At 40.6% G+C, this 13,990-nt stretch overlaps 1 protein-coding gene across 10 annotated transcripts in view; it reads left to right on the forward strand.

The window, feature by feature from the left end:
- LOC146026277 (complement factor H-like) overlaps positions 1–13,990 on the forward strand; it is a 960,333-nt gene that overhangs the window by 471,593 nt on the left and 474,750 nt on the right. For 4 of the 10 annotated variants that reach the window (XR_014454410.1, XR_014454412.1, XR_014454413.1 and 1 more), the window contains one exon: positions 12,782–12,826. The exons of the other annotated variants lie outside the window; for them this stretch is intronic. The gene's annotated coding sequence lies outside the window, so the exon portion shown is untranslated. The remainder of the gene's footprint in view (positions 1–12,781; positions 12,827–13,990) is intronic. 10 annotated transcript variants of the gene reach the window in all.

The raw sequence follows: 13,990 nt of genomic DNA on the forward strand, positions 1-13,990 counted from the left end.
GGGAGTTGGGACCCCCCAACAAAGGGATCCCTTCTCCAGAATTAGCCGGGGCTGTTCCCGGTGCCCCAGGGCAGTGGGCACCAGGCTGATGCTTTAAGTGTAAAAGTTAGAATTAAACTATTGTGCAATGTTGTGGAACAAACCTGCACCACATGCAGAGACTTGGTTAACCAAACGTCCCAACATGCAGGGCATCAAAGGGCCTGCTGGGTCTTGTAGTTCTACAACATTGCAAATAGTTAAAAAAAACACAGATACATCCGTACAATACAACTTTAATTCACACTACAAACATTTACCCTATAGTCACCTATAGGGTCCACTGCATGTCTGTCCCCTTCTCCAGTATAATCCAACTGTACAGATCTGCATAAGAAAATTATACTTACCGACTCCTCCGGCAAAGACCGGTCCACTTCATTCCAAGCAGCATCCCTGGGAGAGGTATAAGAACAAATCGTCAGTATGCGTACCATGCTGTACTGGAAGTAGAGGGGAAAGTTTATATTCTCTGCTCCTCCCCTGATGTGCATTATTGGCTACTCATCAGCCAATCAGGAGCCGAGTTCAAAACTGAGCAAGTTCTCAGCTCAAGTGGCAAACACTCCTGCTTTAGCTTGTCCTGCAACTGCTGCTGCTATAAAAAAGAACTAACATTTTTCCAAGATACAAAGTGGTACTGATGATAAATCAGTGGACCACAGTGAAATAATATTATGACATATGGTCAGACCTAAAATATGACCCAAAGTTATTGACACCTACAGTAACTCAATCTGATACAGTATTATCATCAATAGAATAGTGGAAAAATATTTTAATGATACGTTACAAGTTATCATGTCAGACAGTCCATTTGACTACAGATATACCAAAGAATGGTCTGGTGCTGCAACACAATATTCAAGATTATATTACGAGTATTATTCAGCTGGATATTTTGAATTGCAATGGATACTTTGTATTGCACACACTGCTGGCAGTGGTAATGATACATTTAGCTACTTTGTACTGATACTTTAAGCTAGAATAATGGTGCAGACTGAGCAATACTGTTGATAGCCACAAGATGGCAAAATAAGCTCATTTATGAGGTCTCTTGACAACAAACTCAGTCAGGAGATTAGTACAAAGAACAGCACGGAGATCTTCTGAGTTTGCCGACATGAACATTATTGCTCAGTCCGAAAATTTCACGTGAGTACCATTGAAGTGGTTAAAAAGAAATGTTAGATTTACTGGCACAGTCACTGATTAGGATGCTACCATCATTAGTATGAGGCAAAGATGTTAGTTATGCTTCCGATTTCACCCTTATTAGTATGCTGTTGATAGGTGCAAATGGAGCCCTGTGGTTAGTATAGTTAGTTTAATTCACTGTCCAGGGTTAGTATAGCTAATAATAACAGTTGAGGTCACTAGTGCAGAATTTCAGTCTAGCAAGACAGAATAAGGGGTACCTGTTGATGTCTCACATACCCATCAGGCCTCTTGTGCTCTGTGACTCCCAGCTTCTGCCGCTGGTGCCCAGTATTTGCAGCTTTATTCAGAGTCTACAGTCCTTAAGCTGCCCATACACCTCCCGATCCCGGCGTACTTTCTGGGCTAAAATAGCATTGCATTGCATGCCTTGTGCATGCGTTGTGCATGCAATGCGATGCGATAAAAAGCAAGTACAAAAAGTATGTGCAGCACATACTTTTCTGTACTGTGCGATGAGATGCCGCAGGAGCGCGCATCTCAAAGCACACATCGCGGCCCCAGAATCGGGACGTGTATGGGCAGCTTTATTCTCCTTTTCTGTTAATGGTTGCGCAGCCACTTTAATATATGCAGTTACTGTTGGTCTTGATGAGTGAGTTCCCGGGTGTTTTAAAAGTCGGCTAATGTGTTTCCCCACCTACTGTTAGCATCAGCGGCTTCCTCAAATTCTGTCAATTATTGTGTCATTAAATATTTTTATTTTGAAAATAAGTATGTATTCACGTGTGTAGTGATAGATCTTGTTTTTTCATTTGACTACAGGTAGGACAAAACGTTGGAGCCCTTGTACAAAATAGCTTTACTTAAGTTTCCCATCCTTCAGTATGATATATATGTCCTTGGTAAGGTGCACCTTACCAAGGACATATCTTTCTTTCTTTGCATATATTGTCCTAATTCCTGTGTCCAAAGGTAACACACCCCCATGGTCTAACCAATACTGGTACAAATAAATTACCATATGAGGGGTCCTTGACCTGAATATAGTCATCTTGTGCGATTGACCCAACCCAATCCCCCCCCCCCATCCTTCAGTATGTACTTATTAAGAGTTTTTAGCAAAGCCAGATACTATGTGAGTAATCAGCATAGGAGGCTACTATGTTAATATAAATTAATTATAAATTCCATTAGGAACACCTTTGCCACAAATTACATCAAATGACAGACTTTAATGGTGAATTCCAGTATAGATGAGCTAATATTGTGTGTTGGTGATATAAGCACTGCTAGTGGTGAGGAATTGGATGAGGCAAATTACTTCTTCCAACTGACAAGAGGATTAACAACATTGTTATTTACCTTTAGCCCATTGGTAGGTTATTTTGTGGAGGCCTATTCAAACCAAACACTTCATCCACAAATTTAATTAAAATTAATGTTATTGATGTTATTTATACTTAAGAACAAAAATAGGCCCAAATATTACAATTCTAACAGTTATTACAATTTTTTTTAAAAATACAGATCCTGGTGCAAAACCAAAACAAATTAGGGTGGTTTCTATGGGGGTTGCTGGAAGGCAAGGTATATCAGGCGCTTGTTGGGGAATATAAAATTGGAGAAATGCAGCAAAAATCGAGATTTCTGCTGCGGGGAGTGGTAATGATGGGAGAGATAGAATAAATGAGTGGGATAGTGGAGAATAAGAGGTGAGAAATGGAGAGGGTTAATTAAGATAAATAGGCGTAAAGTAATAAAATGAAAATAAAAACTAAAATAAAATAAAAATAAAAATAAAAAATAAATAATGAAAAATAATCAAATAAAAATAAATCAATGCGATATGTTTACAATTCCTTTGTAGGAATAAGTGAGGAGGGTATCAGTCCAGAGGATCTAACTCACCCTATCTATTCCTGCTTGGAGTCCGTTTTGGTAGATATTCCAAGCAGCAGTGGGCTGCACGGGTCTTGCGCTTCTTCACGCTGGGCTTCTGTCAGGATCTTAGTAACGGCAGAGAGGCAGCTTGCGGATATGGACCTTGGCTGTGGCTCCAAGCGGCAGTGGGCAGCACGGGTCTTGCGCTTCTGCACGCCGGGCTTCTGTCAGGTTCTTAGTAACGGCAGAGCGGCAGGCTTGCGGCTATGGACCTTGACTATGTCTGCTTTTCTTGATACCTTCCTTAGTTCCCAACCAACGCGTTTCACATCAGGTAGATGCTTTTTCAAGGATGACTTTGTTTAAAACTTGTTTCTTTTATATAGCAAAAACTTTATTACCCCACTATCCATGCGGCATGGAGCTGATTTTATATAGTGTGGCGAGCGCAGCGAGCCATCTAGCCCAAAGCGTGGCGAGGGGACGCGGAATTCATGTAAAGTAATCCGCGTCCCCTCGCTGCGCTCGCCACGCTTCGGGCTCGGTGGCTCACTGCGCTCGACACACTATATAAAATCAACTGACACAAATGGGTTTCAATGGCTACTAAAGGTAACCATCCTCACCTGTGATCAGTTTGCTGGTAATCAGTGTGCGCATGTGTGTAAATGGAAAGTGAGTTTCTCGACTCCTGAAAGACCCTTGCATCTTTCATCCAGTGCTGCACTGACGTGTCTGGATTCTGAGTCATGGGGAAATCAAAACAATTGTCAAAGGTTCTGTGGGAAAAGGTAATTGAACTGTATAAAACAGGAAAGGGATATAAAAAGATATCCAAGCAATTGAGAATGCCAATCAGCAGTGTTCAAACTCTAATTAAGAAGTAGAAAATTAGGGATTTTGTGGAAATCAAATCATGGTCAGGTAGACCAAAAATTTTTTAGCCACAACTGCCAGGAAATTTGTTCAGGATGCAAAGAAAAATCCACAAATAACTTCAGCTGAAATACAGGACCTCTGAAAAAAAGTGGTGTGGTTGTTTCAAGATACACAATAAGGAGGCATTTGAAGAAAAATGGGCTGCATGGACAAGTCGCCAGAAGAAAGTCATTACTATGCAATTGCCACAAAGCATCCCGCTTACAATACTCAAAACTTCTGGCATAAAGCCATTTGGAGTGATGAGACCAAGATTTTACTTTTTGGCCACAACCATACATTTTTGTTACATTTGGAGAGGAGTCAACAAGGCCTATGATGAAAGGTACACCATTCCTACTGTGAAACACAGAGGTGGATCACTGATGTTTTGGGGATGTGTGAGCTACAAAGGCACTGGGAACTTAGTCAAAATTGATGGAAAGATGAATGCAGCATGTTATCAGACAATACTCGAGGAAAATGTGCAATCATCATCCTGGAAGTTATGCATGGGACGTACTTGGATGTTCCAACATGACAATGATCCAAAACACAAGGCTAAGTCGACCTGTCATTGGCTACAGCAGAATGAAGTGAAGGTTGTGGAGTGGCCATCTTAGTCTCCTGACCTCAGTATCATTTGAGCCACATTGGGGAGATCTCAAACGTGCAGTTTATGTAAGACCAACCAAGAATTTACAGACACTGGAGGCTTTTTTGCCAAGAAGAATGGGCAGTTTTACCATCTGAGAAAATAAAGAGCCTCATCCACAACTACCACAAAAGACTTCAAGCTGTCATTGATGTTAAAGTGGGCAATACACAGTATTAAGAACTGGAGTATGTAAACTTTTGATCAGGGTCATGTGGGTAGTTTCTGTTGTCATTATGATTTAAAAAGAGTAAACACAGTTGTTTGACAATAAATGGCTTCACCCAACCACTAACCAGGAGTCAAAGAAAAAGTTGTGACTTATCATTCATATTCTCTGACAACTAGCCAGAAAATCACAAATTCTGCTAGGGTTATGTAAACTTATGAGCACAATTGTATATATACATACAAATATATATATATATATATATATATATATATATATATATATATATATATATATATATATATATACAGGGCTATTTTTCAGAAGGCTCCAGCAGGAACTGAGGCCCTTATTCTAGTTCACTCTTTCTGACAAAATATTTCTTAGATGGACAAAACCACGTGCACTGCAGGTGAGGCAGGTGTTACTTGTGCAGAGATAATTAGATTTGGGTGGGATTTTACACCTGCCTCACCTGCAGTGCACATGGTTTTGTCCATCTAAGAAATATTTTGTCAGAAAGAGTGAACTAGAATAAGGGCCTCAGTTCCTGCTGGAGCCTGCTGAAAAAAAAAAAAAAATATATATATATATATATATATATATATATATATATATATATATATATATATAGTGTCAAGGGGGGTGTCCGGCACTCGTCGCACTCAGACGATATCTGCCCGGGTGCCTTCCTTAGTAGAACAAAACTACCGCATATATGGGGACAAACACAGGCGTCACTCCGGGGCTTAAGGTGAAAAAAGTTTACTGTGTGGCGGTCAACGCCGTTTCGGGTTTCCCCGTCGTCAGGACCAAAATTCACAAACAACAAGTGATACAACGTGCAGTGTTTAAATACAAAAAAACTTACAATTGGACGCCCCTCTGCGCCGCTCCGTCACCCGACCGAGGCTACCATCGACACTGCTGGCACCAACCAGGAAGTGAAACGTCAGAACTCCGGGCGGGGAGGTCACAGGCTGTTGGGGGAGAAAAGTGCAAAGTGCATGTTTAATAAATAACAGTGATGTAAGGCATGATATTACCACATAATAACAGAAGACATGCATCTATAATGAAATGAATAAAAAATGTAAAGTGCTAGTGCGGTACATATAAAAACGAAATGTTCTCAGCTAACAACCTGTCTGGCCACTAGATGTCAGTGTGGCCATATCCAGCAAAGAATCATGATATGGACAGCAATCAATCATATATGAATAATGTAGTAACCAATAAAACAATATTAAGGTCCTATTCATGTTACACTGGTGGTTGTCACTGTCAACCTACGAGACCCAGGATCTGGTCCCATCTAAAATGAAAAAATGATAATGATAATAAAACATAATGACATAATTATTATTTAATGATCATTTTTGTGCCCTTAATGCTGTTAAGGGTTTGTGTGATACTAGGTCCCTGAATCGATACAAGGGCATGAACTGCAATAAACACTAGGTCTTATAAAGTTATTATAATGTGAATTATAAGAAGCTGCCCAAATTTAAGGTCTCATTTAGACCGCCAGGTTTTAGGGTACCTAGCCTGTGTATCCAGCGGCTTTCAAGTTGCAACAGCCGTTTATCCCTGTCACCACCTCTGTGATTGTCAGGGATTTGATCTATTATACGGTAGCGGAGGGTGGCCATGTTGTGTTTGGCCTCAAAGAAGTGGCGAGCCACAGTCTGTTCACTGTGGCCTTTTACCGCCGCTGCCCGTATGGCTGTCCTATGATTGGCCATGCGTTCCTTAAATGTACAACTAGTTTTGCCCACATAGTTGAGCCCACAGGGGCATGTGAGTAAGTAGACAACGTACCTGGAGGTACATGTGAGCACTTGACGGATGTGGTAAACTTTACCCGAATGTGGGTGTCTAAATGTGTTCCCTGTTACCATGTAACTACACGTTACACAGCCTGTGCATTTGTAACACCCTCCTTTTTTTGACAAAAAATGTGCCGGTGTGCTACGCATAAGGGAGACATCCGATTTAACAAGTTGATCACCAATGCTACGGCCACGAATGTACCCAGCCCTTATTCTGGTCCCCACTAAACTTGGTAGATCTGGGTCAGTATTGACCATGTTCCACAGTTGTTTAGTTTTTTGATTGATGGTGGGACTTTTGTTGGAAAAATGATTTACCCAGGTAATTATTTTATCCTGCGCGGGCTTAGGGGCCTGTGTGGAGGTGGCTCCTGATAGTAGAGCATCACGGTCCAAGGCACATGCCTTGGTCTTGGCTGCTTGAACTAAAGACCATGGGTAGCCCCTTTGAAGAAACTTATCGACCATTAATTCCAGTTGTGTATCTCGTGTAACACTGCACGTTGTATCACTTGTTGTTTGTGAATTTTGGTCCTGACGACGGGGAAACCCGAAACGGCGTTGACCGCCACACAGTAAACTTTTTTCACCTTAAGCCCCGGAGTGACGCCTGTGTTTGTCCCCATATATATATATATATATATATATATATATATATATATATATATATATATATATATATATATATATACTAGAAATTTTCACCAGCCAGTATATATACTGTATAATGTACAATAAGATAGAATAGACTTTTGTTAGCGCTATGCAGAACAGCTGCACTCTGTAATTCCTCCCTGTTAGCAGAGGAAAAAGGGAATAAATGGATAGAGATATAGAGCGCGCTAGATGAAAACCACCACCTTCATGTGACATTTTACACAGTGGGTGAATGATTTAAAATTTATTAAAACATTTCAAAAGACATATGCATATCAGACATGAATTCAATAAATCGGTTCTTTTAAGATGGAATAAACCCGATGCCTTTTGTCATGAAATGATTTCATCAAGGGAATAGTTTCTAAATAATAATAGAAATACATTCAAATAATCTTTTTAGTTAAAAAAAGAATGTCAAACTGAATTTTCTCGAGGAAAGTATTGAGTACATGCCCAAACCATCGATTAAGAGGTTTAGAAAAAGTAGAGGGTTTTTTTTTTGTCTTAACTTTTAATATCCTATAAATGGAATAACGGTAACATCTGTAGACCATATAAGGAATGTAGTTTGGAGGAGAGCATGTAGGGAACTAGAATCCAGGAGTGTGTCCAAAGGTTTGTACAAGACAGAAGTATAGGTATCAGATATACTGTTTGTAGACCTAGAGGGTGATTATCCCCAATTATTTCCAATTTTTTGAAAAAATGTTATATTGAAAACCTCAAATGTTCCTTTTTTCAGGCACTGAATATATAATACAAAGGATAATAAAGACATGTATTATATACATATTAAAGACTTATATACATATATAGTTTTAAGCTTAAAATCATGCTTATAAACCTATATCAAGTAATCTATTACATATCAAAAGGGGATTATGAGAGACCATTCAAGGTGCAACCTACCAGAATCAGCAGTCCAGATCTCATGCATCGGTACTTGTGAGTTATCTGGGCGTCCGATTTTTTGATTGTATGCCTTAAGTTAAGGCATACAATCAGATGCGATGCGATGCGATATCGCATCGCATCGCATCGCATGCGACCATCGGATGCGATGACCCGATTTTTCCATAGGAATCAATGTTAAAATGGACTGAGTCCATTTTAACATGGAATTCAATGGGAAAAAGGGGTCCTTTTCATACCCCTACTATCCAAGTGGGCATGGAGTTGGATATAAACCTGTGGCGAGCGTAGCGAGCCACCGAGCCCGAAGCGTGGCGAGCGAAGCGAGCCCCGTGAGGGGACGGTATTCCGTGTCCCCTTGCGGGGCTCGCTACGCTCGCCACGCTTCGGGCTCGGTGGCTCGCTACGCTCGCCACAGGTTTATATCCAACTCCATGCCCACTTGGATAGTAGGGGTATGAAAAGGACCCCTTTTTCCCATTGAATTCCATGTTAAAATGGACTCAGTCCATTTTAACATTGATTCCTATGGAAAAATCGGGTCATCGCATCGCATCGCATCGCATCCGATGGTCGCATGCGATGCGATGCGATGTCCCGATCCGACCCGATTTAAAAATCGGACGCCCGGATAACTCACAAGTACCCATGCATCCAATGTCTGAGTGCAGACTGTCTGGACTGCCTATCTGGTATATAAAGGGATAGGAGTATGATGTCACTTCAAGTAAGGGAATAAGAAGGTTAACGATAATAACTGTCTGTCCCCAGTGTTTTTTATTTCCCTTATACCTTTAGGATGGTGGTGCTATTTATGCCTCCCTCTCCTATATAGAAAAATAAGGTTGCCTATTTTACAGGGGGAGAAATAGACCTATTAGCCGTGGTGGTGGGCGTGCATGGGTTTCAGCATGCATTCCACCGCCTAGCAGCTTCCGTTTCCGGATGTGTGTCCGGAGGGTATCGCGCATGCGTACTAGGAGCTTGCGTCATGCGGGTAGGAGAGTAGTAACAGAACGTAGATTATGTGGAGGGCACATGCGATCAGCATCATGGTCTACAAGTGGTTTACTCACTTCATGCAGGTTCAGATGCATTTTCTCCATGAAGGAGAGAGTCAGGTAGGCAACCATGACATAAGCGTCCCACGAATGTGCTCAGCATCATGCAGTTCACCCTCCCGGTTCACCCAGGATTGTGGATGGAATACATCAGCATCACGCCCTTCACCCGGAAATGAGCTACAGGCACTATCTATCAGTGCCTGAAAAAAAGGAACATTTAATGTTTTCCATATAACATTGTTTTCTAAAAAATGGAAATAATTGGGGATAATCACCCTCTAGGTCTACAAACAGTATATCTGACACCTATGCTTCTATCTTGAACACATCGGGTATGTACAAACCTTTGGACACACAACTGGGTTCTAGTTCTCCACATGCTCTCCTCCTAACTACATTCCTTATATATTCCTTACAGATGTTACCATTATTCCACTTAAATGATATTAAAAGTGAAGACAAAAAAAAAACATTTACTATTTCTAAACCTCTTAATCGATGGTTCGGGTATGTACTCAATACTTAGCTCTAGAATATTCCGGTTGACATACATTTTTAATGAAAAAAGCCACTGCAGACTCAATAAAGAGGTACACTTTAAGAAGACAGCAATAATAATAATAATAATAATAATAATAATAATAATAATAACAATAATAATAATATATAATAATACATTTCTTGAAAAAGGCCTAAATAAAGGCTGAAACATTGAATTATACTTATGTTGCTATTACCGGACGGTTGTTTATATGATTGTACTGGAATAGGGGAGGGGGGGTATGGGAAGTAGTTCTGCACAAGAGTATTGTATTAATATTTGCGTAGATATCCCCAGTTACTAATTGCCGTGTTGCAATTGCAGTTAGTGCATGTATGGGGGTGCTGCCAGAGACAAAGGTTATAGAACAAGAGCAAAAAAGAAAAGGATTGTCTCTGTTGTTGGCGCACTGAAGAGAAATTGGTTAAAATTTAACTTTTATTAATATCAAATAAAGGAAACCGTTATAATGAAATATATACTACATACAGGACATACATAAACAATGAACAATTATTAAAAGGATGCACGCGCTGTGTGTGTGTTGTGATGAGTATCCTCTAGTAAGTTAGTTGTCATGGGTCATGTAACCCTTAAGATGCACCACTATTGTTACTGGGTGCTGTGGGTGAGGTCGTGTGGGTGACCAGACACTGTACTTCGTCTGGTTCCTCTATTGTATCACGACTATGTTAATGTGTATACTCTCGTCAGTACTCTCTGTTGATCAAAATGCAACCTGACTCTCAGATTGTATGGATAGGATTGGTTAGTGTGTATCCATATGTATTAAATCCGCAAATGCTGGGGGCCGAGTATATTACGCGCAGTAGATTTTGTGCATATACTCTTATCTGTCCACACCTTGCTAGTACCAGTGGTCCAATTTTTGTTTGTTTTAACCGTGCATGTTACCCCAAAATGTAGGTGTCTCTCGTATCCCTGATTGGTAGCTCTTATTCCGCACAAATGGAATTTTTGCGCTGTGCACAGAAAGATCTGTGCACCCGTTATTCTGTACGGGTTCTGAGTTATTGGATCACAGATATTAGTTTCTTAAGATCCGTGTTGATAAGCTGGGTGGGGGATACACGAGGGCTTGGCAGTGGATGACGGCTTAATGGACTCACGTCTTTGGAAAGGGTGCCTTAGACAAAATTGTATGGGTTAATCTGACGGTGTGTACCCTGTCAGATTCCTCTATTTAGTAGCATTTGTCCTATTCCAAGAAAGGCAAGTATATGTTCTAGCAATTATTTATGCACAAATAGAATTTTCGTGCTATGCACAGTGAAATTTGTGCGTGTATCGATGGTGTGAGACAGTTGTTTATGCACAGATAGGATTTTTTGCTGTGCACAGTGGGATTATATCAATGGTATGAAGCAATTGTTTGTGCACACATAGGATTTTTATGCTATGCGCAATGAGATTTGTGCGTGTATCATACACTCTCTTTTTCTTAGCGTATGGTAATAGGCTGAGTGAGGTATGAAGACTCTGCAGGCTCACATAGTATTTGAAAGGAGGTAGCCTGTGGTGAATATTATGTGGGCAATCTGGCGGTGTGTACGCCGTCAGATCCCTCTATTGCGTCACAATTCGTATTTGTTCAAAAGCGGCAGATATCTACTCCTTTGTTTAGCACAGATAGGATTTCTGTGCTATGCACAATGGAATTTGTGCGTGTATCTATTGCTTCGCATTCATATGTGTCTAAGCAGTTTATTCATTCACTGCCGACCTTGTGAGGGTAGTTATTTAGCAGTGGTCATTCATTCCCTTTTAGTGTGGGGATTAACGCAATTGCAGATACCATTTGTAAATCATGTGGTTCTTGGGGAGTCACAGTTTTTCTCAGAGATGTACTGGGGGAGGTTGGATGGGTGATCTGACAGTGTGTATGCTGTCAGGTCCCTCTATCACCTCTATTTTGTTGCACTTTCCCACATAAATAATTTCTGTGGATACAATGTTAATGTTGTATCTGGTTACATGTATTTGTGTTAGGGTACACGAAAAATAGAAACCTCTACAACATTTGTCTATGACAATAACTCTATATGGTTTAGGGACAGTTATCTGGTACTTAGTTATAATGAAAAAAGTCTGCTAGATATCAGACTAAGGTATATCACTGGGGTCTATTTTTTAATAGTTGGTGTTTATTAGTATAGCATATCTGTTGTCTGGTGCTTTCCCTGGGGAGCACTCGTCATATAATGACTGATCTCAGACAGAAAGACGTTTGCATAAATTTGCACTGCAAACAGTGTTTACCGGTCTGCTAGGTTTCAGACCACAGAGTGACAGGTACGTTTACAGGCTATACGTTATCATCACCAAACCCCGCTAAGCGGCGTTCGTTACTGCTTAGCAGTACTGCTGTCCCAGAGCTGCTCAATTACGCTAGCATGTCATATTATTAATAAAATACATTTGAGGCACACACACATACAAACAGCGCGTGCATACGGCCAACGCGCGTTTCACAAAACGGCTTTTTCAAGGCTGGACCCGAACGGCATTGCCGATGGGTATAAGTCAGTTGGTTAACCAATCGGGTGTATTGTTGTGATCATCTGATCTGTGTACGTCATCAGATGTCAATTCGGATGGTATTCCCCGTGTTTCGCTGAGTGAGGTTACGTTACTGGTCTGAATGAGACTGTATCTCTAGTTTCAGCTGGAGGGTATTTGATTCTATTGACAAGGTGTCTGGTTTAGGTAGTTTAGCATTGACTGACAGTTTTACCTTGGGATATTTCTGTTTGTTATTATTTGGTTTTCGTTCTACATGAACAGTCCATATATGGTTTTTAAGTGGGACAGAAGATGTGTCATTAGGCAGTGGGTATTGTTAGGAAATACTCATAATTTTGTGCTGATTTATATTGTGGTAGTTTTTGATTGTGAATTGACATTAATAATATGAATTCTATACAGGGTTGGTGAGACAAGAAGATGGTGAGGTCACTGCAAAACAACAAGGTGAGTAACGAAAAATAATAAATGATAAAAGTGTATATATAGAGGGGGGGGGGTGGGGGCAGTAAAGGTTGAAAAAATTGGTAAATAATAATGGTGTGATTAATATTGGTGTAAATGCTGATGGAAGTTAGTAATCCTTCCATAGTGGGTGACCTGTGAAGGGTCAAGGAATGTTGGTGATTGCTGGTGCCGGTGGAATAGGTAAGTAGTGGTGGAAGTGGAAAGGTTATTCCTGTGTGTTACACATGGTGAGTTGAGCAAGGATGCATAATAAAAAGATGTCAAAGGTAGTAATAACTACTCGGGATTGTATTGGAGTCTGGTTTGAAGGAAAGATATGTATCGTCTGTAATGGGTTTCTTCCCTCATAGGTATGGTGAGAAGCTGTTGGTTTCGTTAAGTCCCATTGGTTGCAGGCTATTCATCAGAAATATCATCTTAGTTTCATATTGAAGTATGGCTTTGTCAATGTCCCCCCCGCGTATATTCATTTGTATATGCTTCATGCCGAAGGCTCTTAGATGTTTAGGGTCACTGTTGTGAGTTTGTAGGAAGTGGTTGGCTATAGGTGTGAGTGTTTTGAATTTCTGTTTATCCTGTTTGGCATTCCTGATACTGCCGATGTGTTCCAGGATCCTCACTTTCAACTGTCTCTTAGTCTTGCCTATGTATATCTTGTTACATGGGCAAGTCAGTTGATATACCACCCCTACAGTAGTGCAGTCTATGTAGGTGTCGATTGCCCATTTTTTGTTGTATTTATCCATAAAATGGGTGGTGGGCGTCATATGTTGGCATGCTTTACATTTTTGTGAAACGCGCGTTGGCCGTATGCACGCGCTGTTTGTATGTGTGTGTGCCTCAAATGTATTTTATTAATAATATGACATGCTAGCGTAATTGAGCAGCTCTGGGACAGCAGTACTGCTAAGCAGTAACGAACGCCGCTTAGCGGGGTTTGGTGATGATAACGTATAGCCTGTAAACGTACCTGTCACTCTGTGGTCTGAAACCTAGCAGACCGGTGAACACTGTTTGCAGTGCAAATTTATGCAAACGTCTTTCTGTCTGAGATCAGTCATTATATGACGAGTGCTCCCCAGGGAAAGCACCAGACAACAGATATGCTATACTAATAAACACCAACTATTAATAAATAGACCC

This window comes from Crinia signifera, chromosome 8, assembly GCF_055691185.1.
Source record: "Crinia signifera chromosome 8, ASM5569118v1, whole genome shotgun sequence".
NCBI classification, from domain to species: Eukaryota; Metazoa; Chordata; class Amphibia; order Anura; family Myobatrachidae; genus Crinia; species Crinia signifera.